Source organism: Nyctereutes procyonoides, unplaced genomic scaffold, assembly GCF_905146905.1.
Source record: "Nyctereutes procyonoides isolate TBG_1078 unplaced genomic scaffold, NYPRO_anot_genome, whole genome shotgun sequence".
Taxonomy (NCBI): domain Eukaryota; kingdom Metazoa; phylum Chordata; class Mammalia; order Carnivora; family Canidae; genus Nyctereutes; species Nyctereutes procyonoides.
This window is the reverse complement of record NW_026575037.1, coordinates 15,303,009-15,326,842: the sequence shown is the minus strand read 5'-3', so window position 1 is coordinate 15,326,842 and position 23,834 is coordinate 15,303,009. Positions and strand designations below refer to the sequence as shown.

At 42.8% G+C, this 23,834-nt stretch overlaps 1 long non-coding RNA gene and 1 pseudogene across 13 annotated transcripts in view; one reads left to right on the top strand and one right to left on the bottom strand.

Annotated features, from left to right (window-relative positions):
* Positions 1-23,834, bottom strand: part of LOC129505869 (uncharacterized) — a 143,404-nt gene that overhangs the window by 18,480 nt on the left and 101,090 nt on the right. For 6 of the 13 annotated variants that reach the window (XR_008663613.1, XR_008663618.1, XR_008663625.1 and 3 more), the window contains 4 exons: positions 20,091-20,245; positions 15,819-15,960; positions 13,428-13,631; positions 9,102-9,317 (listed from right to left, as the gene is read on the bottom strand). This is a non-coding gene — a long non-coding RNA (uncharacterized LOC129505869). Of the gene's footprint in view, positions 1-9,101; positions 9,318-13,427; positions 13,632-15,818; positions 15,961-16,923; positions 17,829-20,090; positions 20,246-23,834 lie in introns of those variants that run through there. The other 7 variants (XR_008663617.1, XR_008663619.1, XR_008663615.1 and 4 more) reach the window with 7 other exon arrangements.
* LOC129505868 (cytochrome b-c1 complex subunit 7-like) lies at positions 21,459-21,833 on the top strand (annotated as a pseudogene).

Genomic DNA, 23,834 nt, shown 5'->3' with positions numbered 1-23,834 from the left:
CAGCTAGAGCTCACAAAGAATACTATCTTTGTGTTTACAAAAATGTAGGAATATTTGGACCCCTTCCTTAATAGATCTTAATTTCAGAGTAAAAATAGTTAATGAACATGAAGCACAGGGCAAGCATTGTTCAATAATAGGTATGTTAGTGTCAACTTGTATTGATGTGCCTAGGATTGCAGAAAGGAGAGCTATGACCTACCAGAAAAAGTAAAAAGTCTTCATAGTGAAAGTAGGGTTTTATGTAGAAAGGTGAGAAATTGGATAAAGCTAACAAGGGTGAATCTGACAAGAGAAATACAATAAGTAAAGGCCTTGAAGTAAGGGGTGACAGTCATGTTAGATGGCACAAGGCCAGCCAATGAGAGAATCTGGGTATTCATCAGTAATAATTTGAGGCAGGCAGGTCATCTAAAATGTAACAAAACTTGGCAAACAGAGTGGTTGAAACTTGCTGATATAGAAATTAGAAATCCACAGCATAATTCACAAACTTTGAGTGGGGCACAGAGAAGGAAAAGACCGTGCAGCAGGTTCAGACTGTGGTACAAGCAATCTTCCAGTTGTTCTATATAACCTGTTGGATCTTATGGTACAAAAAGATGTTGTGCAGAGTATATGGCAAACCCTAGAAGAAGAATCAGAGTGTAGAACCCTAAGTTTCTGAAGCAAGGATATACCATCTATAGCAAAGAACTAGACACCATTCAAAAAAGAGTTCCTTGCATGCTATTGGGCCCTGTAGAGATGGAGCATTGACCATAAGACATCATGTGACCATGCAGCCAAAGGTACCCTCAGAGGTATCTGAGGTTTTATCAGATCCACCAAGTCATAAAAGTTTGATCAGACACAAAAGCCATCAATTGTAAGACGAAAGTAGAATATTCAGGGTCAGATATGAGTAGAGTCAGACAGTACAAACTGCAAAAGCAGATGCCCCAGAAATCCACGTCATCCACTATTGTTGCATTTGCCTTCACTTCACATCCAAGACCACACGAGAGGCACCTTATGACCACCTAATGGAAGTGAGAAAAAAACCAAACTTCGTTTATGGGTGGCTTAGTATGCAAGTACAAGCTGAAAATGTACTCCTGATGAACAATACAACTCCATTAACTGGTGGCCATCAGCAATAAGGGGAAAGCCTTCCAAAATGCAAAACTTTAGGTGGTATGTGTGATCATAAATTATATATGAAAAGAAAAGTCATCTAATTTCTATATCATCTGTAGACTATACCTAGACTCATGAATAGTGGTGAATGACTTGGATAGACGGAGATCTAAAATGAAGAGTTTAGGGATCCCTGGGTGGCGCAGCGGTTTAGCGCCTGCCTTTGGCCCAGGGCGCGATCCTGGTGACCCGGGATCGAATCCCACGTCGGGCTCCCGATGCATGGAGCCTGCTTCTCCCTCTGCCTGTGTCTCTGCCTCTCTCTCTCTCGCTGTGACTATCATAAATAAATAAATAAATAAATAAATAAATAAATAAATAAATAAATAAATAAATAAAAATAAAATGAAGACTTTAGAAGATTAGAGACAAGAAAATCTAAGAAACATGAGTCTATAGAGTGGGCATGAAATATGAAAATATTTTTATAGTGTGTTAATGCCCATCAGAGAGTAAACATCATGGAATAAATAGCCAACTAAATAATTAACTAAACATAATAACTAGGCCAGCTGATATCAGCCAGCCACTATCACTAGTCACCCTAATCCTGGTATGATGGATTCACGAATGAGACAGCCATTGTGACAGGAATAGAAAGCATGCATATGTTCTAAAGTATGGGCTCCCACTCTCGAAAGCTAACGCAATTGTCACTGCCAAATGTCCAACTCGATATTCACAAAGACCAGCATTGAACCCCTTACATGGCATTATCCTTCATGAAGACCAACCAGCCACTTGTGGTAAATTGATCAAAATGGATCCCTTTCACCTGGATTAGGTAACATTTCTTCTTGACTGAAGCCAACACCTATATTGCTTACAAGGCTTTGGCCAGCTGGACCACAGATGTTTAATCTACTGACATCCACTTAATATGATGCTTATTATGTCACTTACTACCCCCTTAATATTTCACTTAATGTTACCTCTGATTAGGGGACCCAGTTTATAGAAAAGGAGGTGTGGCCATGGGTATACAATCAAAAGATCCAGTGGTCCTATGAAATATCACAACACACAGAATCTGTAGATGTGAAAAAAGCAATGAAATGGTTTTTTGAGGGCACAATGGAAGTGCTTGCTTGGTGATACCTGCAGAAACAGGACACTATTCTCCAGGATGAGATATACGTCTTAAATCAACAACTGTTATATGGTGCTGTACCCTGATAGGGAGACTTCATGGAACTGTAGACCAAAAAATGGAAGTAGAAATAGCCCTGCTCACCATCACTGCTAGTGGCCCATTTGAGAAATTGGAATTTTCCATCCCCACAGCTTTAAACTCTATGGGTCTAGAGGTCCTGGTTGCCAGTGTGGGGATGTTTTTATTAAGAACACAATAAAAATATCATTGAGGCTTAAGGCTACAGCTGCCAACTGGTCACTTCAGGATCCTTGTACCCAGGGACAAGCAGGCAAGAAAATGTATACTGGTAGGGATAACTGACCTTGATCATGAGGTGGACTCTTATATTAGGGGCAAAACAAAAAACACATGGAACATAGTTGATTCACTGGAGAACTTTTTTGGTACTCTCCTGCCTATTCTTGATGGCAAATAGATAAGGCCAGCAAGTCATGGTCTGATGAGGACATGGTGACTAGGGGCTCATATCCCTCAGAAATGAGATTCTAGATCATTCTATCAGGTAAGCCACCTAGACCTAGGTACCAACTGAGGGCAGAGGCGCAGATGTTAAGGGAAAATAGGAAATCAGTAGTAGAGGAAAAAGATGATGAGTGCCAGTTGTGGCCTGAAGACCAGCAATGATAGTAGAAACTGTAATTGGTCACATTAATCTTAATCTTGTAAATTTTCTCAAAGAGGCCATCCAAAATCCTAGAGGAGATATTCCCAGAATGGGTAAATTTACTAGGCAAATGAAGTGTATCTGAGTGGCTCGGGGGTGGCTCTTGTGTTTGCCATGCTATGCCACCCAGCCACACACACACACACACACACACACACACACACATACACACACACGGGAGTCTCTCTCTCTCTCTCTCTCTCTCTCTCTCTCTCTCTTTTTCTCTCCCTCTCTTTTAAAGAACCAAGACACTTATTCCACCAGCTATTGTGAGGTCATTCCTGAGAGTTCATAGCTGAGTTCCTCTCTGGAAATTTCCCTCAACTGAAGGACTCCACCTCACTTAAAATGCAACCCTTCCGCAGCTGCCCCTCTCTATTGTCAAGAGCTGCCATACTGACCAACTTCTGGAGAACTCCTCTAGCTCACTCAGGATCAGGAAGTACAAAAATTCCTGGCACACATGCTTCAGTTTGGGACAACTTTGAAAGGCCATCTCAGCTCTAGAGCTCACTGTGAAGTTGGCCTAGCCTCTGTTATAACTGTATCACAGTTCCACTTGCCCCTTTACCCAATCTTTCTTCCTTTGTTCCCTTGTAGTATGTTGTTTCTGAGACTACTCCCCAGTAAAGCGCATACACACAAATCTCTGACTGAGAGTACATTCCCTAGAGTACATCCCCTCACCTGAAAGGGTCAGGGAGCCAGCATCATAAACCCAAACAAACACAAAACATGTGGGCAACTGGAGTATAGGATCTAGACCTGATTCTGGGCAGCTCCATATTGTGCCATCCTTCATAAGCAGATTAGCCCTTCCCCTATTAGGGTCCAGAGAGGGCCTTGAGGTAGGAGTGGGTCTGATCTAGTCACACGATAATCACATAGATTATCCAATGATTCCCAGTAATGTCCTGTGATACCCAATAATATCCAATAATAACCTCATAGAATCACCCAGGCAAGTCCCTGAGAAATCCACACACAACTCAATTTCTCTAAAGGAGAAGACTCCAATGATTAATCTCTTGGGAGCTTTGGAGACAGCCCTAAAGTTTCAGTGTCAGGGACAAACTTGTAGTTGGACATTCAGAGGTATGAGTAAAGCAGGGCCACTATTCCTTCCAGAGCCTCCCAATAAGCACATCTAAATACAGAAGAATAGCATTCCCTCATAGGTGTGTTACAACACACCCAGGTTCCATGAATGAGTTACAGGTGTGCCAGGAGATACTGCGCTCAGCCTGCAGGGCAGCTGGGCAGGGCCTGGGGCAACCAGGGTTCCCTCCCCTACCCTCACTCCACCCCCTTGCAAATGAATGGTACCTCTTCAGACCTCCTCAGAAAAGCTCCCTAAAGAAGCAAGAAGCAAAATCTGATAATGCTTCCCTCATGAAAAACTCAGGAAGCATATGAGTAGAAGAGTGGCGTGAGAAGCCAGGTGAGTCCTACAAAGATCTTGTTTTGATGATTGTCAATTTCCTCTTATTCCTCAATTCCTTATTCCTCAATTCAGATCAATGTCTGAATTTTCTTTAGATTTCCCTAAATAATTTTTCATAGGGCTATACAGCTTCCCTATCCTGTGGCCCAAGAAACCAATTAAATTGGCCATCAAATCTTATTATAAGGAAAAATTCAACTGAAAGTTGTCACATGGGTAAGCAATTACCTTTGAATAAGACGTGCCAGTCAATAGAGCTGGTCCTCACTCAGGCAGTTATTTTCCCTTCCTGGGGTGAAGGGCTATTTAGACATTTCCCAAGAAGCAAGAAAACATTTTCTCCTCTCTTATACAACTTGTCCTTACAGATATAACCAACATACTTTTGAATCTTCCCAGGCCTCCTTCTCCCCGCCTCCCTGCCTTGATCGCCTTGATGGCACCATATGCTTTCATCTCAGAAAGAAACACTGGTTTCTTCTTTTCCTTTATTCACTGCGGGGCAGTGTCAGATGGTGTGTCTATCCAGGTAGCGAGATTCAAGGAGACTGTGGGGGAGAGGCATTGTCTGGCAGGAAGCCATGCTTGCTGGGCCTGCAGTCTACACGGGCCCTCCATCATGGCCTTGGGCAGGCCACTTGACCTGGGCCTCAGAGGAGTTCAGCTCATTAATGTAAAGCTGCTGGTGGTTTAGGGTGAGCTACTCTGACACCCAGAGAGAAAAGAAGAGTTGCAGTTACCAAGAGCTGTGACAGGCTCACCTTAAGACAGAAAGCTTCTCAATTCTGTGTGAGAGAGGTTTCCTCTGATGTTTGAGTCAGAAGCAAATTTAGGCTCAAAGCAAAGTTACACTGGCTCCTCCAGGCTCAACAGCATTGGCTCTGATAGCAAAGCAGGACTGTTCAAGATTTTCACCTCAGAAACAGTGCCAACTGTCTTCCCATTGCTGGACGCAGGGAGCAAGATGCTGAAGAGTCTTGGTGTTTATTATGTCTTGTTTTTTTTTTTTTAATGATAACTTTGTGTAGTTTTTCCCAGGTACTAAACTCTTACAGATCAGGGGAAGGTCTCTTTGCCTCAACACTTCCCCTTTATAACAGCAAACAGACACTCCAGAGGCCGTGTATATTGGTTTCCTCAGGTCACTAACTCCAACCACACTACATTTCCTCCTTATATCACTACTTCGTCTGTAATTACCCCAGTCTACTCACTCCTACTGAGGTGGGGGATCCTGGGGCTCAACAGCATACATGACTGATTCGTTGCCATTAATAAACTCAGGATGGGAGTCCCTAGAGATCTAGCTCCTCAAATTTGATGAACGTTAATGTCTACAATCCAGGGACAGAAAGAGAAACTATTGGCAAGGACCTGGTCATGAAGATCAGCAGTTTTATGCAAATCCACTGTGATCACCGGTTCTGTTTATTCTCTTGTTGTAAATGGCAAATAATAAGCTAATTTGGCTATGTTTTGAGAATGGCATCTGAAACAATGAAGAAATGAAAATCTAATTAGGCACAAACCACCTATTCCCAAAGCTTCAGATCATCATATCCCCAACTACCCTGATGTGTGATGCCACAGGGAATTAAAGGGAACCAACCTACAAGACAGTTGCAAAAACATCCTGTCCCAAAATACTTTCACATAACCTCACATATCAAAGCTAGTGAACATCAGCAACTTGTGGTGGCAGCGTGGGATCAGGGGGAAACACTCAGATTTGACTGGAAATCACTGGCCTACAAGCCTACCTTAATTTACAGAATGGACTAAGCTCTATCTGCGTCTATGTGCCTAGGTAGAAGCACTGAAATGAGCAGCTCTACTGTTCAATAGTTCTCTTCATTATCAGCTAGAGATTCCCAAATTATTTCAAAGTCCTATATGCACAGAGAGCTAAAAGATCAAGAGCTGCACACCACCACTGGTGCCATAGAATTATTTATCCTATAGAAGGCTATACATTCTTCTTCTGCTTCTTACATGAACTCATTACTTAGAAATCCAGTTGTGTATATTAGGAAATTGTGACATAGAGACAGAGGTATGGGATGTTTCTTGGCTTTGAGTTGGTAATCCATAGTAGGAAGAAGGTGGCCTACCGTGCCCCCGCAGGGCTCCATGGAAATCATTTACATATGCTCTTTAGAAGTGCCCCTCTCTCACTAGCCCTTGGGGATGTCACAGATGGCAAACAGGGAAGGCTTGCTGAACCCCAACATCTGGTCAAATGGTTCCACATAAGGAAGGAAAGTTAAATCTCTTTTATTGGAGTAGGTTACACACCACTCCAGGACCTCTATCCTTGTGCTTCAGAAACAATTATCTTAAAGCTTTAAATGGATTTTGAAAACATTCAAAACCCAAGAAGATCTGTCTCAGTACGAAGAACTTATTAGCACAGAGATTTACATATTTGAGGCTAGTCAATAAGAGACTTTGGGGGAGGACAAAAGGAAATTCAATGAAGAGAAAAGGGGGTGAGGAACTAAATAGTTCAGCTCTGAGGTTTATTTTATTTCCCATCCTGTGGATTTTTACACACTGGGTCTATAAGATAAGAACTGGTTAAAAATTAAGAGAGAAGAGAGCCTTAAATAAATGGTAAAGCTAATAGAGACCCAGGGACAGAGCCTCCTCTCAAATGCACAGCTTGCCGCTCCACATATAGTATCTTGAAAAATCTTTACTGCCTTCAAAGATGCAGCCCTTGGCACTGAGCACCATGCCTCCAAGTATAGAATGTGGACCTCCATATTTATGTTCCCCAGATGGTGGAATTTATAAATGCACCATGGGGCGCTATTGAAATTAATAATTTAATTCATTTCCGTGATTGTGCCGTGATTGCTAGTCATTATGGCAATAGCAGTTAGCAGAGTCTCTCAGTTCTGGGATGGAGCTGAAGGGTAATCTCAGTGAGAGTAATTCCTCTGTCATCCCATTTCAAATGCAGTCAATCCCCTCTGAATGGGGCACAGCCAAAAGTTTCTGGAATGAAAATGGAGGCAGCACCAACCTAGTTAGATGAAGATGGCTTCAATTTCTGTGATTCCCAAAGTTTGAAATCAGTCCTCTAAGGACCACTAACATGATCTGTGATTGTTTAGCTTGGAAAAGGAACAGATAAGAAGATACCCGATCACTATCTCCAAAGACACAAATTTTGCACTCTATGCCTGCAGACAATCTATATCCAAATAATTGAGAATTAACTGCACTTTTACTTTCTATTCCCATTCGTCTATTCCCATTTATCGAGGGAATACACTGGCAGCTGGACTAAATGATTTTTGAAGTCCCTTCCAGAGATTCTCAGAGATTCCCTGATTCAGTGGCAAGGCTGGGAGAATGGTGAGGGTAGCGACTCTGTGTTTCCTCAAGGGAAGTGCTTGCTTCTCGCAGCCTAATGATCTGAAAGCCTAAATGTGCAAGAGGGGGAATCGCTGGGCACTGGCACACACAAGTGCGGCCAATGTGGATGAGCCCATTGGTATTTCCCACCCAAGAGACGGTAACTGCCTTGGATTTATAAAGTGCCTTTTCTTCTTTGAGAAGCCTAAACCCTTTTTTTTAAATTTCCCTCATTATCCTCTGATTTTTCATTAATCGCCAAAGTCAGTCCTGACCTACAGATCCTCCTTCAATAGTGAAGACGCTAATACACGAATGACAAAATAATCCAAAAAGGTAGAGACAGATTCCACTACCTTGGCTCCTCTTAGCTTTTGCTCCATCCAGTAGACTTCCCTTTGGACCACTCTATCTCTGCACAGCCCACAGGGCCTGAATGATCATGGAAGGAAGCACAAGGGTCTCCCCCCCTCTCATTCCCAACAGCAGCGACCTTGCACAGGGCCCAAGCTCAGACCCTGCCCACCACCGCATTAGGGGAAAGGAACAGTTGGGAAACAGAGGCAGAAGATGAACATGGACACCCCCAGGCCCTGGGGAGGAGGGCAGGAATTCAGAAACACCATACACACCAGTCTCCTTCTCTTTCTTGGTCCACAACTCAGTCTCCTGTGGTGTGTGAGTCAAGGAGCTCTTGGGGTGCAAGCAGGGTATGGAAACAGCGCTACCTTTTTTGTTCCAACCTGGTTTCAAGGAAACCTTTTGGAGGGCTGTGGGTTGGGGAAGGTGGTAACAAAAATGTGCCCTACTGTGGTTGTGTTTCAAGGGCTACACAGTCAATATCCCTGCCCCCCCCACGAACCTAGTACATGGTAAATGTAAGCAGGGCGCCCTCAGCAATTGTTCTGAGTGATTACGGTGGACATTCTATGTGCTAAACGCCCAGAACTCCCTCTTCATCCCCTGAAGGGCCTCAACTCCTGCTTCCCTGGCAGTCTGTACCTCTTCAGTAGTGCTTTTCACACCCAGCCTCTCCATCAAGACTGCAGGCCCTGAGAACATGTGCCCCACTCACCTCCACCACTGCTCCCACCACACCAGCAAGGGGATTCGCCGGAAGGAGGGACCCACTAAATGTCCCCAAATTGTGGGCATCTGATGAGTGGAAACAGTGGGTAATCCTGGAGAGGGAGAGTGGGGACTAGAATATGCTCTATTTACTTTTTGGTCATGACAAGAAGAGGTGAGGAGAGCCCAAACCCCTTATTTATACCACAGGTATCCCAGCCCCTTACCTATGTGACACAAGAGGAGGAAGTCTGGGTGGCATTTTTCTCAGAAATGCAGGATCAGTTCTACTTGGCCATACTGAGGCTGTCCAGGGGTGGGCAGGAGACTGCAAGCCCCAGCATTCTCCCTCCTTCCCATTGCTGTCTTTGGGTTGTTATTGTTGCTGCTGTCAGTGACATTTCACAGGTCATTACTTATTCTTGAAAATGCCCTCCAGTGACCTGGCAAAAATATGTAGAAGAGAGGTCCTTGGACTAAAAGTCAAGTGAATTAGCACTTTCCCCAACTCCCTGTGTGAACGTGGGCAATCTTTCCCTGCCCTAGGTCACAGCTTCGTCTTTCAGGATGGCACAGTGGAAAGAGAGTGGATTTGGGGGCTAAACAAACATGTTTAAACACCAGACCTCCTGATATAAGTGATGTGACCTTGGAGAAGTTCTTTACTCTCTTAGCACCACCTTCTTTATTTCTGACATGAGCACAACATGTCCTAAATACAGAAAATTGATAAGTTTTAAATGAGTTCGTATACGTAAAACACTTAGCGCAATCCCTGGCACAAGCTAAGCATCCAGATAGATTTGCTTCACTTTTTCTATATAAAATGGGTGCTATAAACGGAATATTTGTGTCCTCCCAAATTTCATATATTGAAACCTAATGCCCGCTGTGGTGGTGTTAGGAGGTAGGGCCTTTGGGAGGTGATAAGGTCAGGAGGGTAGAACTCTCATAAATAGGATCAGTGTTTCTATATAGGGGGCTCCAGAGAGATCCCTAGCCTATTCCACTGTTTGGGGACAAAGCAAATAGTCAGCCATCTCCAGTCTAGAAAAGAGCTCTCACCAGAACCCCTGCCCTACTGGCACCCTGATCTTGGACTTCTAGTCTCCAGAACAGTGAGCGATAAACTTCTGCTGTTTATGAGCTGTCCATTCTGTGGTGTTTTGTTATAGTATAGCCCAAACAGACTACAGCAATGTGATTTCATCATCTCTTCCTTATAAAGTTGTTTTAAGGATCAAATGAAATACTAGATGATAAAAATCTCTGAAAACTGCAAAATACTGTGCATTTGTAGTCACATGGGATTAAGAAAAGCAGAACATAAATAACAAGATACTATTGTACTATGCTTTAATATCCAAAGTAAATTACCTAGTGTTTCCAAGGTATTTTTAAAACAATCTTTAGGAAGGAAACCAGCATGGATTGTTTTATTATAAGAAGAGCTTTGGGGGGTAGGGGAAGGAAATGAGAAGTGTGAAAAGATATGGAATGATGAGGAGTGTCTGCGTGGCTTAGTCCGGTATGCATATAACTCTTGGTTTCAGCTCAGGTCATGATCTCAGGGTCCTGGGATCGAGCCCTGAGCTCAGCAGGGAGTCTACTTGAGGATCCTCACTCTCCCTCTCCCTCTGCCCTGCCCCCTGCTTGCTCTCTCTCTCTCAAATAAATAAATAAATCTTTTTTTAAAAAAGGCTATGGAATGATGATAGTAGGGCTCTGATTTATAACTGTATCCTGGCTCATCAGCAAAGTGAGTTCAAATCCAAACCAAAAGTGTCAGAACAAAAAGATTGGTCCAATTACTATTTCAGTCTATCTTTAGTGATTCAAGCCCATTGGAGACTTTGTGAAGTTGGATAATAGCTAACTGTCATCATTGTGGCCTCTTGCCGAGTGTGCCTGGCATACAAGAACATCATGGACATCCACTGCTTCAGTAGGACAACACTTTCTAAACTCTGTTGCGTGGAATGCTTTGTCACATAATGTTTTTAGTGCTCTGGAGTCAAATACATTAAGGAACATCTTTACCTCATTCTTAGACATTTACAGAGTATATTTGTAAAGACAAGACTCTGGGAAGTTCTCCAGACTTAAGTACATTTGTTAAACCCAGAATCTTCCAAACTAATTAGACCATAGGTCTCTTCCCCTTTCCTCAGTCTACAGAGTCACAATTAATATCTCTTAGAGTAATATTCTATGTGTGCACAAATCTAAGAAGAGATTGGCCCACCCACCAAGGGCCTTACTTGACTGTTTGGGGACACAGTCAATATGCCACAGAGCAAGGCTGATGGGAAACAAGGGCTTCGGGGTCTTTGCTAAATAATTGTATATATCCTCCCATCAGGGTGGTAGAACCAGGATGCCACTTGGAGGAGCAGAAATCACAAATGCTCTTTCAATATAGTGAACATTCACCACCATGTGGTCACTGCAGGTGGTCTTGGGTGAGGGTGGGGTGCAAATAACCCCACACAGGGCCAGAGCACGTTCCGCTCCTGGGTGTAGACATGAGGCTTGCCCATAGCAAAGGGGAATGGGTAAGGGAAGGAAACAGAGACATTGCCCTCATTCCAGAATGCTATAGCAAATGCACCAAAAATCAACCCAAACTACTTGTTCTCCTTCCCCTGCCCCAAACCATTTCAGATCACAACAGTAGCTAAACTTGGCATTGAGAGAAATCTGACATCTTCAGGGTGGTTATACAGTTTTCTAAATTCTGTCTCTAAACATGGTTCTAGTTTAAAAAACAAAAGCTTAAATTGAGCAGTAAAAATCATACAGGGTAACAGGGCACATATTTCACATCCTTTTCCCGGCGCCTCATACACACACACACACACACACACACACACACTTATTCTTCTATTTATTTTCCTCCACTATTCAGATTCATTGGCATCATCCTTCTCTCCCAGTGATGATCTACTCCATTGTCTTCTTGCCACACAATTCAATTCAAGACAATTGTTTCTTATCCACTGTGTGCCAGGCACTGAGCTTAGAGTCACCCGTTCTCAGAGTCATCTTGGAGCAGAGTCATCTTGGATTCTGCCTCAGGCACAGTATCTAATTGATCACAAAATACCATCAATTCTACCTCTGAAATAGCACCCAAATACTGCCAGACCTACTTTGCTACCGCCCTCCCATGGTTCTGGCCTTCATCATTTCTCACCTCGCTATTGCAAGCAGCCTGGTGTGTCTTCCTGCTACAGCATCAATTCACTTCCACACCACGGCAGCCAAAGATCTGATCATGAACTAATAAGGCAAAGACCTTCAATGGCCCTGTGCCATCTGCAGAAAACAGCCTCAACTTCAGACGGCAGCCCTTCACAATTCCAAGTTTCAGGACTCCTGCTTTCTCCCAGGCCCCATCCTACCTCCTCCGACAATAATTGGATCTTATTCATTATTGTATTCTTAGCATATAATACCAGGTCTGGCACAAGGCAGGCACTTAGGAAATCTGTATGAAAGGACACGTGGCATAGATGTATCAACGAATAGATGAAAGAGTAAATATATTGGTTTCCTCTTGCTGCTACCAACTTACTGGTTGAAAAGAACCCAAAGTTATTCTATTATATTCTGGAAGTCAGAAGTCCAAAATGGGTAAGCAGGGCTCTGTGTCTTCTGGAGGCTCTGGGGAAGAATCTGTTTTCTTGACTCATAGAGCTTCTAAAGGTTACCTTCATTTGTTGGCTTATGGCCCCTTCCTCCATACTCAAAGCACATCACTGCAAACTCTGCTTTCCCTCATCCCATATCCTTTTTCTTTTTTTTTTTTAATTTTTTATTTATTTATGATAGTCACAGAGAGAGAGAGAGAGAGGCGCAGAGACATAGGCAGAGGGAGAAGCAGGCTCCATGCACCGGGAGCCCGATGTGGGATTCGATCCTGGGTCTCCAGGATCGCGCCCCAGGCCAAAGGCAGGCGCCAAACCGCTGCGCCACCCAGGGATCCCCCATATCCTTTTTCTATCTCAGACTTCGACATCCCTGCATCCCTCTTAGAAGGACCTCTGTGATTATATTATTGGGCCCAGCGGGGTAATCCATGATACTCTCCCCCATCTCAAGGTCCTTAACTCAATCACACATGCAAAGTCCCTTTTTGCCACGTAAGGCAACATATTCACAAGTTTGGGAGATTCAGACATGGTTGGGTCGGAGTCGGGGGGCATTATTTAGACTTTCAAGGTGAATCAATAGAATTTTCTTTTTAGTGATGAGTGTTATAGCAGCACAAGCTGCCAGTGGAAATTACAGAAAGCCAAGTCTAAACTCTGCCCGGAAAGGCAAGGAAAAGCATCACAGTGGGAATGATGCTTGAGCTGAGTTTGAAGAATATACAGGAGTTCTAAAGGAACAGAAATAGGCAGCCCTTCTAAGGGGCAGAGACAGCATTATTCAAAGCACAGAGGCATAAGGATGGGAGGAGTGGGTTGACATGAGTGAAGTACAGGTTCAAGGGGAGGGCCTATCGCTCCCTTAGTAGGAGAGAGATTGAGACAAAGGAAGGAGCTTACCTGCCAAGCTAATGAGTTTGGAGTTTCATCTGAAGTATGTGGGGGTGCAGCCCTGGTGGCCCAGTGGTTTAGCGCCACCTTCGGCCTGGGGTGTGATCCTGGAGACCCAGGTTCTAGTCCCACACCAGGGTCCCTGCATGGAGCCGGCTTCTCCCTCTGCCTGTGTCTCTGCCTCTCTCTCTGTCTGTCATGAATAAATAAAACCTTAAAAAAAATGAAGTATGTGGGGAATCAGCATGGAAGCAAGCAGGGATAAGACATGGTTACATCACATTCTAGAACAGCACTGTCAAATTGAACTTTCTGCAGTGATGGAAATGCTCTCTCTGTATTGCTTAATAGGTAACCATTAGCCACTTGGGCTAATTATTAAGTACTTAAAACGTGGCTAGCATAACTGAGGAACTAAATTTTATTTTTTCAAAGATTTATTTATTTATCTTTAGATTGAGAGAGAGAGAACTCGAGGGAAGAAGGAGGTGGGAGGAGCAGAGGGAGAGGGAGAGGGAGACTTAAGCAGACATCTCACTGAGCATGGAGCCCAATGCAGAGCTCGATCTGAGATCACACCCTGAGATCACAAACGGAGCCGAAACTAAGAGTTGGATGCTTAACTGACTGAGCCACCCAGGTACCCCAGGAACTAGATTTTAAATTTTACTTAATTTTAATTAAACAGTTATATGTGCCCAGAGGCTACCATATTGGACAACACTGTTTTAGAAGGATCATCTAGAGATTTGATAGAAGGTGACTTCAAAGTGTGAGAAATTGAAGGCAGGATGCCCAGAAGGCATTGGCCCAGATGAAAAGTGGACACAGTCTAAACTAAAACCTGGGTGGGAGTGATAGCAGCCGGTGGAGACAGCAGAGAAAATGATCAAATATAGTGTTAGGAGGGTCTGACTGATGGAACATAGCTTCAGCTGAGTCTAGGATGAGTCTCTGTATCTGGATGGTGCCCGTCACCAAGCAAAGGGATCAGGGTTTAAAACTTATGGTGATAATTTTACTTCATTAACAGGACCAAGTTTGATGTACCTATTAATTGGAGACATTCTAAAATAAATATGTCTGGAGCCCAAGAAAGGCAGACCTGGGCTGCACATATAGGTCTGGAAGGTGTCAGCACGTAGGTGAGGGCTGAATCCCTGGCTGTGGATGGTTTTGCCCAGGATAAGTAAAGAGCAGAGAAAGGCAGTGGACAGCAGACAGTACTGCAGGGAGCACTGGCATGCAAAGGCCAGGGAGTAGGAATGAATGAGCTCTGAAGAAAACTCTGAAGAGAGTAGGGCCATGGACTCTGAAGGAAGGAAAAGACTCAAGAAGGAAATCAATTTTTCTTAGGGAGGCCAAAGGTCATCCTGACTGCAGGTGGGTGACCCAGCAAGAGCAGTTTCAGCAGAGTGGGGGTGGGGGGTAAGGGAAGCTTGGGGATTCATAGGTGCTTGTGAGCAAGACAGCAGGAGCACCACTATGAACCCCAAGTATTAACTCTTGTCTGACTGAGAGGAAAGAAGTAGACCAGGAAATAACAAGAAGCACAAGAGCAAAGAACGGATGAGGTGAGATTTGTACCCATTGACATGCAGAAAGAAAAAAAAAAGGAGACTAAAGCTTGGAGGGTGAGGAGCTAAAAATATAGGAGAGAGAGGGAAAGGGGGTGGATAAGGCTGCCAGCTGTCCAAACCAAGCAGTTTAGTACTTTAGTTTCCTTAAGATAAACACAAGCAAAAGCCCAGACATGTAGGTCCCATTTTTTAAATCCCATTTAAAAATTAAGTGTATGTGCCTAAGTAGTACAGTCGAATGTAAAATGTAAGCTGTAACATAGATTTTATCAATATGCTTTCCCTGTCAGACCATTTTTGGTTCACAAATTCAATTAAAGTGCGTCTGGTATTTCTGTCAAAACCTCTGACACACCAGGGAATGACAGATGGAGCAAGGTTCTCTGCATCTCAGAAGATGAGCCCCTCACCATTTGCTGAGCAAAGGCCACAATGGCTTTCTTTCCAGAGGTGTCATAGGACACTTTGTGGGAGCAGCCCTGGGTAGCTCAGTGATTGAGTGTCTACCTCTCTCTGTGTCTCTCTCACGAATAAATAAATACATTTCTTTTTTAAAAAAGGAAGAGACTATGGGAGTAAAGTTTCAAGACCATGCCCACCCTGCCCCTTCAGGTCTCCCCTGCTCTCCCACCACCACCTCCCTTCCACACACAGGAAAATCCTACTTTACATTGGGACAGGTATTTTAGTCTGTCCTGGCTACACAGTCCCACAGACTGGGTGGTATCAAAGCAACAGAGATTTGGTTTTCACAGCTCTGGAGATGGGAGTCCAAGACCAAGGCACTGACAGATTTGGTGTCTGGTGAGGGCCCACTTACTGGTTCAGAAATGGCAGACTTCTCACTGCATCTTCCCATGGCAGGAGGGATGAGGGTTCTGTCTGGGGTCCCTGAGAAGGTCACTGATGCCATTCACGAGGGCTCTGCTCTCCTGATAAATCACTCCCCAAACGCTCCAGCCCTAAACACCAACACACAGGGCATTAGGTTTTGACATATGAATTTTGGAGGGACTCAAACATTTCAGTCTATAGCAATGATATAGCACACTCTGACCCAGGCTCACCTCTCACCCTGACTCTGATAGCCACCAGGAAGCTCAGAGCTGTCTCTAAGAAGTGGCCTCACTTCTCACTGACTCAGGCAGAGTCAGGGGAACTGAAAGGAGGTAGAGATGGAGGCGTGAATGGAGCAAGAGAAGTTCAGAGAGAAAGAAGACCGCAAAGAGGGGTGCCTGGGTGGCTCAGGGGTTGCACATCTGCCTTCAGCTCAGGTCATAATCTGGGGTTCTGGGATGGAGTCTGCTTCTCCTTCTGCCTATGTCTCTGCCTCCCTCTGTGTGTCTCTCATGAATGAATGAATGAATGAATGAATGAATGAATAAATAAATAAATCTTTTTTAAAAAAAGAAAAAGATGGCAATAGAGAAATCCCTTCAAGAGGGAGCATGAACGTAACACTTGTGATACTTGAGTACACCTAGATGTTTTGCTACCCTTGTAGATGTTGGCCTTGGGAGTAACAAGGACATGCAGAGAGTTGGGCTATGCGATGTGGGGAGAGTGACTGTAGGCCAGTACTTTGCAAGGTCTCCAAGGAAGAGAGGAAAGAAGGGAAGAAGCAAGAAGAGAGGGGAGGAACAAAAGAGAAGGTGGAGGGGAGGCGGAGGAAAATGCTCATGCAACTATGTTTTGCTTTTCTCTAAATTCCTCACATATGCCCTTATCATCGGCCCACATCCCCCATCAAATGCTGGGGTTGAAAATCTGTTCAATGTTAATGTGACTCTGGTGGAAGATTTTCTTCTCTTTATTGGCACTCCTAATGGTGGCAGCCTGGCCCTGTTTATTCATTAATGCCTGGAAGTCAATACAGAAGTAGAAGACAGAAGACTAGCAAATGGCAAAGCCAACATTTATTCCTGTGTTTCCGAGGAAGGGAGAACTTTCAAGACAGTCCAGGTCTCTTTCTATCAGAAGCTAAACAATGAAAAATAAAAAACAAACTTCCAACTAGATGAAGAATTACAGATTACCCGTCATGTTCAGATGATGCAAATGTGGCTCAGAGATGATAAATCAATTGCCCAAAGAAATAAGTTAGAGCCCAGGTCTCCTGACTACTCATCTTGTTGCTTTTCCACTGCCTCTGCGATTTTCAAGTTCTGTTCCCTGGAGGTGTCATGGGGGAAAGGCTTGGGTGGGCAGAAGCCAGGTGAAGTGGATGGACTATTTCGCCCACCCCTTCAACCATATTCAACCACAATAATTCCTATTTATCTGACATGTGCACACACAGGGCTTCTGTATAGTATTTCCTCTGAAGAAAATTTCTGTTGCTAAAACTGTTTAAAAAATTGCCTTACACCACATTTATAATTACATTTTAGGCAGAAGAAGCCTGGCCCTGTTCTAAAGACTCATTATCAATCATAGAAGCCTTTTTTAAATATGAAACTAATAAAGGACATAAATGAATAGGGGGAGATGGGCGGGAAAAAAATAGTTCAGAAGGATTCCTTCACTGGAAAGTGTAGGACAGCAGTCCTTAAACTTTTTTTGTACATTGAAATCGCCTGGAGAGCTTGTTAAAGCAGATTGTTGGGCTCCATGCCTGAGATTCTGATTCAGAAGGTGTGGGATGTAGCCCAAGGACTTTCAACTCCAACAAGTTCCTAGATGCTGCTGATACTGCTGGTCCAGGGACCACACTTTGAGAATCACTGATGGAGAGTAGAGACTGTTGAACAGGAATAGGTTCCACAGGAGGTCATCATGATGCTTCAAATTAATCTTTTGGAGAAAGCAGGAGGAACTTCTCTCCAAGGCACTATTATTCAATCAGAGAAAATAATATGTGAAACTTTCTAAGACACATAAAAAATGCTTATGTTATATTATTGAATTTAAAAAGAACATGATTGGGATCCCTGGGTGGCTCAGCAGTTTGGCGCCTGCCTTTGGCCCAGGGCGCGATCCTGGAGTCCCAGGATTGAGTCCCACATCAGGCTCCCGGCATGGAGCCTGCTTCTCCCTCCTCCTGTGTCTCTGCCTCTCTCTTTCTCTCTATATCTATCATGAATAAATAAATAAATAAATCTTAAAAAAATAAAAAGAACATGATTCCAATGAGAAAAAGTAGAAAAAACCTGAAATGTGCTAATTATTTCCCCTGCTGCATAAAACAGACATTATTTGATCTCCAGACATTATGTAGATATGGTAGTTGGTGGTTGATGTGAGAACAAATGCTTATATCTATATGTATATCAGAGCTACTCATCCATTTAAAAACCATTCATAAACATTGGGGTTTAGGGTGGAAATAAATCCCTATTTATATGCATATGAGTGTCATGTGCGCTCATTCCTTCCACAAATATTTATAAATGCCTACCAGATGCCAGGCACTGTGCCAGGCACTAGGGAAAAGACACACGTTCATTGCCTTCAGTCCAGTGAAAGAAACAGGAAGTGAGATAAGAGCTAATGGAAGCATATGGAAAATTCTATGGGGGAGGAACCATTTGGTTTGACTGATATTCAGCTCCATTTTGGACAATTTAAGTTGTGGAATATCCAGGGAGAAATATCAAGTAGAAAGTTAGAAATATGTGTCTGTAACTCAGGAGGAAAACCTGGGTTGGAGATGTAGATTGAGAGTCTCTATCTAATTCTGGGTATAAATGATTTCTCGATGAAAACGGGTGAAGTATGGGGAAAGGAATGTCAAGTAGAGGAGGAATAGCCAATAAAGCTGATTTTGGGCTAATAGAAAGATTGATAAGATAATGCATAAAATTAAGGACACGTTAATCTTTCTGTTTTAAACAATAATGACTTATTTGCTTGAAATAAGATGTCTTTAGTAATTTCATCAATATGCCCGTCCAGGAAAGATATGCTGTATGCTGATATGCTCAGCAGATATGCTGAATTACTCATAACATGTCTTATACTTCCTGGTTAGAACCCAATCTTGCTTAGTATTTTCATATAAATCCTGGTGTCTTATTTAAGTAAACAAAGATTATCCTCACAAATATAACTCAAAACCCTAGTGAATAATGTTTCTACCAGTTTTTTCCCTAAGGTCATTAGCTTTTAATCACTGAGTCATATACATATACAGCATTGGTTATGTGCAAAACAAGACGATTTTTATCATTAATGAGCTAGCAAATGTATGATGTCATCTCACATACATGTACACACATGCACAAACACGCACTATCTTTCCCCCCTTCCTTATACCTCACTTCTCCTTCTTGGCTGTCTCTAAGATACAATTACAACACTATGAACGTCACATTTCTAGTTACAGTTGTTATGAGCTTTTAAAACTTTAAGTAAAAATCATTACTCAATCCATGGTTTAAAAACCAATTCAATATACATTTAATAAGCACCTTTGTTCATACTGACACAATAGTGAGATTATTGTCCCTGTACTCGCTGAACTTGTTGAGCAATAAGTAAGCCTTTTCTGACCAGAGAACATTGGCTCTCTAGTTATTGATGTATATATAAAGAAAGAAAGAAAGAAAGAAAGAAAGAAAGAAAGAAAGAAAGAAAGAAAGAAAGAAAGAAAAAAAGAAAGAAAGAAAAGACCTTGTTTAAATGTGCAGATGATGCTGTTTTGGGTTATTTTATCACATACAAATATACAAAAACATGATTCCAGGGTATCATTCTGGGTATTGCACAAGCTATACATATGTAAAATCACATATAAGGATTTAAGATTTGTAGGGTCAGGGGGTGAAAGGTTTGACAAAGAAACAGCACAAGGGATCATTGAGGGTGATGGAACCATGCGGTATCTTGATTGTGGTGATGCTTCCACAACTCTGCCATTTGTCAAAACTATAGAACTTGATGACCCCAAAATTTAACTATATGTAAGTGTACAAATAAACAAAAATTGTAAAACGTTGATCTATAATAGTGACTACTTCAAAAGGTGTTATTCAAAATAAAGTCAACTTGTCACTTTTTGGTTAAACCATTTACACACAAACACACACACATACACACACATTTCTCTGCGTAGAACTTCCAGACAAAGTTATTTATTTGCTTGTAATCTTACTCCGGGGGAGTTCGGTTGACTTTCCCAAGATACAATGGAAGGTGGCTGTTCAACTCTTTTTGCCTGCAGTGCCTCAAATTTCTACTTGTTCGTTGAGAGAATCCTCCAGAGACAGATGTATTACAGCACTTTGAGAACTATATTCATACCCACTGCTGGAGAATGAAAAGAGATAGCTGAAGGTTGGGCTCTGAGAAACAATTTAGCGGCTAAATGTGTTACTTAGGAACTGAATCCAAGCAGGTACTTGGAAAGAAGCAATTCAAACTGGTGACCAACATCTCCCAGAGTATACGGGGATTAAGACTTGCACTCAAGTCTCCAACCGGCTTCTGTGCACAAGTAGACTCCAAGCCCGCATCTCTCACGCACTGTTACCTCGTGGCCATTACTTGCGGGTGATGGATGCTCGCGTTCACAGAACAGTGTGCTGATGCATTTTTTCCTGCCATTGTATGTAACATGTTTTCTAATTCTTTTGCTCTATTCAGCATTTGACCCCAACGATTGGGGATTATGGTATTAACTCTCTACCCAGCACACATTCTTTACAGACTCTCACTAAATACTGTAAGCCTGCTGCAGAGAGGAATAAAAGTGAAAGCATACCGTCTGGTCTTAAGCTGAGCACACAGAGGGTCGTGATCCAATTGGAAGGGAAGCAGAATTTTTAAAAAGAAAGAGGTTTGACCAAATTTTAATCCTTGTCATTTTCATTTCTCTTACCCTGTGGATTTGGGTGATTTTATTTACACTGTCAGCTTGAGCCTAGGGATTGGAAATCAGGCTTTTATGGAGATTATTAAAAGTACATAGAGTACACTAAAGGTTGGGCTCAGTGATATATGCTGCTAAAAATATGAATGTGAATGCCCTGGTATTAGATGCCACTGGCGTACATTTCATCCTCCTTAGAAGGTTATTCTTGGGAGCCAGACCTGGTGCGATGGTAATGAGATGCAGGCTGTCAGGATATTTCTAATAGGTAGCAAATGACCAGGGATGGAGGTGAATTAGCATTACTCAGATGAGGAGGTAGCTCTTTATACCATTAATTCCAATGCAAAGTAAAAGAGAGGGCATTGTAAAGTGGGGGGAGAAGGAGGGTAGGGTTAGAGCTTCAAGGATTTATTGATGGGTTGGATGGGACACAATGTCACCCAAGTCCCTAGGCTGGGTTGTGTTTGGCACAAGCTTCTCAGATGCATTGCTAGTGACTTTTTGTTAGATAATGTCATATAGGCCTAGATTACAAAGACAAAGCTCTAGACCTCAGCCACAATCTTTAAGATCTCAATAGATAAAAATGAAATGGTTTACTCAATCTCAAAATACTAGAAGCATTCAATGCTGCAGCCTCAGGTCAAAATGGTGAGCAGGCCTGCTGTTGCAGCATCAAGCCGATGGCTAGAGCGTATTTGAAAATGCTATTACAATGCTGCAGGGTTCCATAAACTGGGGTTAATGCGAGATGATACAGTATATGAGAATGATGATGTGAAAGAGACTGCACGAACGCTTCCTGAGAACCTTTATAACGACAGGATGTTTCACATTAAGAGAGCACTGGACCTGACCATGAAGCAGCAGATCTGCTCTTTAGGAGCAGTGGACAAAATATGAGAAGGATAAATTCTATTTTGAAAAGTAGAATTATCTGAAAGAAGAAGAAGAAAGAAGAAGAAATATCTGAAAGAAGTCATTCAGGAAAGAAAGGAGAGAGAAGAATGGGCAAAGAAATAATCACAGAATTGAAATCTGTGGTTGCAGCTGCCCTAAAATATGTTTAAAAAGTTGGGTAAATCTGAAATGTACAATTTAGAACTATTTGAGCTGCAAATGGATTACTTTAAAAGACTCTTTTTAATTTTACTTGAGAGAGAGAGAGAGCATGAGCAAAGAGGAGAGGCAGAGGGAAAAAGAGACTCCTCACTGAGTGGGGAGCCCGATGTGAGGCTCGATCCAAGGATCCTGGGATCATGACCTGAGCCGAAGGCAGATGCTTAACTGACGAAGCCACTCAGGCACCACTGTATTACTTTAAATAAATGTCTAGTGTAATTATAAAACAAAACACTAGACAGATGCATTCATGTTTCCATGAAGCAGGTTTAAGATCTCAAAGACGTGGAAGTACTACTTTACAAAGTGGCTGCCTATGTGGGACTTGTGTCCTTGCAAGGGTATAGATTAGAATAATCTCTATAGGCTTAAGAAGGTTTTAGAGAACTCCATGCAGCACAGCTCTGTGATGGACCACTGGGAGAAAATGGGGTATTTGAGGCATTTCTTTCCAATCGAGGGGGCTGATGGCATCCCCATGCCTGCTGCACAGCCTCCTTAGTAGATGGAGAGTCACTGCCAAGCTGAAGCTTTAAAGTGTGTTCCACAGGTAGAAATGGGGAGGAAGGCAGATGGCAGAAAGCAACTGACCAAGTGTTTATTTCACCTGGAGCTCTCAGTGTAAGGATCGAGGTTCGTAACTCTGTCACGTCCTAGATGCTTATGTACAAATGAAAATGTGCTATCCCGCCACAGAGAAAGGTGCGATGCAAAAAATGTGCTATCCAGGCCATAGAAAAGGGACAGCTATTATAGGTGGTCCGCCAATGCCTTCAATGTTTGAAACCTTAGTTCTGAACCACTTGTCCCTATTCACTTATGTTCTACATCCTGACTGGGCCTCAGGTCAGGTTGTTTGTTTTCCTTTCTCAAGCCTTACCCACTCACCCTCCAAAGCAGCCACCCTCTGACTAAAATGTTTATTTCCTTCTTAAACTTTGATCCCTATTCCTGCTCCGGCTGTACTGCCTTCGTGCATACTGAACAAACATCTCCACCTGGTCTGGACTGCCACACGGACCTCTCTATGTCACTGTGCCCTCACCCCCCCCACCCCCCCACCCCCAGAGGGAGGCTCTCCCTCCCGGTGTACTGCAGTTGCGCCAATAGGTAGGGTCTGTTGAGGATACCAGTCAATGGCCACCAGACAGAAGTAAAATGGGTCCTTTAATGTGATGGCAATAGAAATTGCTATGGACCATGGCCCATACCACCCAACCCTCCTTCATTAACCGTCTTTTAAAAATATATACATATAGGGCACCTGGGTGGCTCAGTCAGTTAGAGGTCTGCCTCCGGCTCAGGTCATGATCCTGGGGTCCTGGGATTGAACCCTGCATCAAGCTCCCTGCTCAGTAGGGAGTCTGCTTCTCTCTTTCCCTCTGCCTGCCACTCCCCCTGCTTGTTCTCTCTGTTAAATAAATTATATATATATATATATATATATACATATATATGTATATATATGCATATATTATGGTATTGATATGTTTTTTCAAATCAGGTTTCTCATATTTTATTTACCAGATTTGCATAACAATTCCACAAGTCAGAAAGGACAAATATGAGTTCTCTCTTTAGTACAACAGTACAAGTAATATCTAGAGAAGTTAAGTGACTTGGCCATTATTACATGGCAAGTAAATAATAGAGCATACTATAGGGCAACTCTACCTACACTCCCTTGGCCTAAGATACTCTGAAGAACAGAATCAAATCCATGTGGTCATTCTGTATGGAAATTAATAAATAATTTTGATGATAAAATGATACATTTGATGATGATGATGAGAATGATAAATGTTTTCTGCCTCCAAGTGTAGAAATCAATTTCATTTTCCTGACTTGCTTGCAAGCAAGCAAGACTTCCTTGCACATCTGCAGGCCTTCACACCAATTGTT